A 5,000-nucleotide genomic window follows, 5' to 3' on the forward strand; every position below is an offset into this window, starting at 1 on the left:
CAGGTTCACCTACGGAAACCTTGTTACGACTTTTACTTCCTCTAAATGATCAAGTTTGGTATCTTTCCGGTAGCATCGGCAACGACAGAGTCAATGCCGCGTACCAGTCCGAAGACCTCACTAAATCATTCAATCGGTAGTAGCGACGGGCGGTGTGTACAAAGGGCAGGGACGTAATCAACGCGAGCTTATGACTCGCGCTTACTGGGAATTCCTCGTTCATGGGGAACAATTGCAAGCCCCAATCCCTAGCACGAAGGAGGTTCAGCGGGTTACCCCGACCTTCGGCCTAGGAAGACACGCTGATTCCTTCAGTGTAGCGCGCGTGCGGCCCAGAACATCTAGGGCATCACAGGACCTGTTATTGCTCAATCTCGTGCGGCTAGAAGCCGCCTGTCCCTCTAAGAAGAAAAGTAATCGCTGACAGCACGAAGGATGTCACGCGACCTAGTTTAGCAGGCTAGAGTCTCGTTCGTTATCGGAATTAACCAGACAAATCGCTCCCACCAACTAAGAACGGCCATGCACCACCACCCACCGAATCAAGAAAGAGCTATCAATCTGTCAATCCTTCCGGTGTCCGGGCCTGGTGAGGTTTCCCGTGTTGAGTCAAATTAAGCCGCAGGCTCCACTCCTGGTGGTGCCCTTCCGTCAATTCCTTTAAAGTTTCAGCTTTGCAACCATACTTCCCCCGGAACCCAAAAGCTTTGGTTTCCCGGAGGCTGCCCGCCGAGTCATCGGAGGAACTGCGGCGGATCGCTGGCTGGCATCGTTTATGGTTAGAACTAGGGCGGTATCTGATCGCCTTCGAACCTCTAACTTTCGTTCTTGATTAATGAAAACATACTTGGCAAATGCTTTCGCTTCTGTTCGTCTTGCGACGATCCAAGAATTTCACCTCTAACGTCGCAATACGAATGCCCCCGCCTGTCCCTATTAATCATTACCTCGGGTTCCGAAAACCAACAAAATAGAACCGAGGTCCTATTCCATTATTCCATGCACACAGTATTCAGGCGGGCTTGCCTGCTTTAAGCACTCTAATTTGTTCAAAGTAAACGTGCCGGCCCACCGAGACCACTCAATAAAGAGCACCCTGGTAGGATTTCAACGGGGTCCGCTCGGGACGCACGAGCACGCACGGGGCGGTCGCACGCCTTCGGCTCGCCCCACCGGCAGGACGTCCCACGATACATGCCAGTTAAACACCGACGGGCGGTGAACCACAGCGTGGGACACAAATCCAACTACTAGCTTTTTAACCGCAACAACTTTAATATACGCTATTGGAGCTGGAATTACCGCGGCTGCTGGCACCAGACTTGCCTCCAATAGATACTCGTTAAAGGATTAAAGTGTACTCATTCCGATTACGGGGCCTTCGGATGAGTCCCGTATCGTTATTTTCGTCACTACCTCCCCGTGCCGGGAGTGGGTAATTTGCGCGCCTGCTGCCTTCCTTGGATGTGGTAGCCGTTTCTCAGGCTCCCTCTCCGGAATCGAACCTGATTCCCCGTTACCCGTTACAACCATGGTAGGCGCAGAACCTACCATCGACAGTTGATAAGGCAGACATTTGAAAGATGCGTCGCCGGTACGAGGACCGTGCGATCAGCCCAAAGTTATTCAGAGTCACCAAGGCAAACGGACCGACGAGCCGACCGATTGGTCTTGATCTAATAAAAGCGTCCCTTCCATCTCTGGTCGGGACTCTGTTTGCATGTATTAGCTCTAGAATTACCACAGTTATCCAAGTAACGTGGGTACGATCTAAGGAACCATAACTGATTTAATGAGCCATTCGCGTTTCACCTTAATGCGGCTTGTACTGAGACATGCATGGCTTAATCTTGAGACAAGCATATGACTACTGGCAGGATCAACCAGGGAGCTGCGTCAACTAGAGCTGAGCAGCCGGCCGCCCGGGAGTGTGTCCCGGGGGCCCGCGCGAACACGCAAGCGTCCGCTCAATCATTCTGCAAACAGGAGGAGGCTGAGCTCCCTGCACAATACACCTCGAAACCCTCTCAGGTCCCGGCGGCGCGCAGCGCCGTCCCAAGTACTTGGTCGGGTTCGAGAGAGGCGCAATCGCCCGGAGTTAGGCGAGTAGACGCTTTCGGTGCGACCACCCGTGCTCCCAACTGAGCTTGCCGCTGCCGACAGAGGCCCGGGAGCGTGCTGTCGTGGCATTGCCGGCGGGAGACAACACGCGCCACCTACGGTGACCGGCAGCTCCAACGCCAGCGCCACAGAAGGACAAAAGCCCCACTTGGGTGCCGAAGCGAACTCTCCCAGCACAGCGCACGCGCCAACACATCCGCACAGCTGCGATACAAACCACCAGCGGAGAACCGCTGGGGCGACCGAGCAGCAGACGGCGTCGCGGCGCCGAGCGCCGGGCGGCAGCGCATCCTCAACGCACACAGTCCTCAATCGGACCAGCACACTGAAGATGTCCACCGCGCTTCGCACCGGGCCCGCGAGGACCTACTTTGGCCGCACGGCGCCGCGCGCAGGGTGCGCCGGCGCGCAGCTGCGACGCCTGCCGCGTCCGTCGGCCGGCGCGCCTGCCACTGGCCGCCCCCACCAGCCGGCTGTAGCGCGTGCGCCCACGCACCGCGCGGCCAGCACGCCGGGAGGCGCCCCCTCACCGGCCGGGGACGGTCCCACCCAGCCACCGCCGCGTATCGCTTCACACCCAGATGCCGTTCAGTTTCGTCGGCATGGTGGGTATCGCTGGAACAACCGGTTAGTACCTCAACCTATCGTCGCCATCACCGATTCACCCTAGCGAGAACAACCGCACCACAACAGGTTACCATTTGTTCATTTGCGTAACTTCACCAGAAAACGCAGGCGTCCATCGCCATTTGCAACTTCCACGATTATTGCATGCCTGTGTCAGGTGTCACGCCACACTACGTCTGCCCACATACACGCAACAAAATGTGCACGCCTAGACAATACGTGGAAGGTGGCCCCCGTACGTATGCGATGTCCATTGCTCGAACGACTGTCAACCGGCCTCCTGTAGCATGTCGCAGATATGGAACGCGGTGCACCATGCCATCACGGTGTGTGAGGAGAGACGACTAAGGTCCGAATACATCAACAGACAGCTCATGCTGATCGCCATCCACGGCGTCCGTTCCTCCCACACGTCTCTATGGCGTACCACACTGCAATCCAGCTCTCATAGGGAGACGACACGTAGCTGCGTGCACAATATTTGCACTGTATGGTCCGCCGTTTTGGGCGCAGTCGTTGTACGGTCACACATGTGCCACGATGTATCATTCAGTACATAAGGACGAATGTGCAGTACAGATTGTGGTTTACGCGTACGACATTAGCGGACAGTTGACACAGGCCGCACCACAACGTAGCCTGAGTACGTCGCATGCGGAGGGCATTGAACATGCAAAGTTCTCACCAACCAGCTTGCGAAGGCAGGGGCAAGGTGGGGACGTGGGGAGGGGCGGCATGTACGTCCTGCTGCCATCCACATTACAGTGTACAGCAGGAGCATGTGGAAAGTGAGCAAGACTTGCAAGGTGTTTAACATGAAGCGATACACAGGGGAGCGGGGAGTGCGAGTAGCGAACTATATTGCGAGGGTTGCGGGTGGGCAACACTACACTAATTGAACGAGTCGTATAACAATTACAGAGCAGGTTTAGGCGACAACGTGGGTTACGTTAGGCGACAACGTGGGTTAGGTTAAGGCACGACGTGGGTTAGGTTAAGGCACGACATGGGTTAGGTTAAGGCACGACATGGGTTAGGTTAAGGCACGACATGGGTTAGGTTAAGGCACAACATGGGTTAGGTTAAGGCACAACATGGGTTAGGTTAAGGCACAACATGGTTAGGTTAAGGCACAACATGGGTTAGGTTAAGGCACAACATGGTTAGGTTAAGGCACAACATGGGTTAGGTTAAGGCACAACATGGGTTAGGTTAAGGCACAACATGGGTTAGGTTAAGGCACAACATGGGTTAGGTTAAGGCACAACATGGGTTAGGTTAAGGCACAACATGGGTTAGGTTAGGCACAACATGGGTTAGGTTAAGGCACAACATGGGTTAGGTTAAGGCACAACATGGGTTAGGTAAAGGCACAACATGGGTTAGGTTAAGGCACAACATGGGTTAGGTTAAGGCACAACATGGGTTAGGTTAAGGCACAACATGGGTTAGTTAAGGCACAACATGGGTTAGGTTAAGGCACAACATGGGTTAGGTTAAGGCACAACATGGGTTAGGTTAAGGCACAACATGGGTTAGGTTAAGGCACAACATGGGTTAGGTTAAGGCACAACATGGGTTAGGTTAAGGCACAACATGGGTTAGGTTAAGGCACAACATGGGTTAGGTTAAGGCACAACATGGGTTAGGTTAAGGCACAACATGGGTTAGGTTAAGGCACAACATGGGTTAGGTTAAGGCACAACCATGGGTTAGGTTAAGGCACAACATGGGTTAGGTTAAGGCACAACATGGGTTAGGTTAAGGCACAACATGGGTTAGGTTAAGGCACAACATGGGTTAGGTTAAGGCACAACATGGGTTAGGTTAAGGCACAACATGGGTTAGGTTAAGGCACAACATGGGTTAGGTTAAGGCACAACATGGGTAGGTTAAGGCACAACATGGGTTAGGTTAAGGCACAACATGGGTTAGGTTAAGGCACAACATAGGTTAGGTTAAGGCACAACATAGGTTAGGTTAAGGCACAACATAGGTTAGGTTAAGGCACAACATAGGTTAGGTTAAGGCAAACATAGGTTAGGTTAAGGCACAACATAGGTTAGGTTAAGGCACAACATAGGTTAGGTTAAGGCACTAACATAGGTTAGGTTAAGGCACAACATAGGTTAGGTTAAGGTACAACATAGGTTAGGTTAAGGTACAACATAGGTTAGGTTAAGGTACAACATAGTTAGGTTAGGTTAGGTTACACGTTGTTGTAAGGAAAGGTGTAGGGGGGGCGGGGGCGG

General features: G+C 53.2%; 1 non-coding gene across 1 annotated transcript in view; it reads right to left on the bottom strand.

Annotated features, from left to right (window-relative positions):
* LOC124762531 overlaps positions 1-1,890 on the bottom strand; it is a 1,904-nt gene extending 14 nt beyond the window's left edge. Inside the window, exon 1 of the ribosomal RNA XR_007012520.1 lies at positions 1-1,890. This exon is cut by the window's left edge and continues 14 nt beyond it. This is a non-coding gene — a ribosomal RNA (small subunit ribosomal RNA).
* Between the last annotated feature and the right edge of the window lie 3,110 nt (positions 1,891-5,000).

This window comes from Schistocerca piceifrons, unplaced genomic scaffold (assembly GCF_021461385.2).
Source record: "Schistocerca piceifrons isolate TAMUIC-IGC-003096 unplaced genomic scaffold, iqSchPice1.1 HiC_scaffold_601, whole genome shotgun sequence".
Classification (NCBI taxonomy): domain Eukaryota; kingdom Metazoa; phylum Arthropoda; class Insecta; order Orthoptera; family Acrididae; genus Schistocerca; species Schistocerca piceifrons.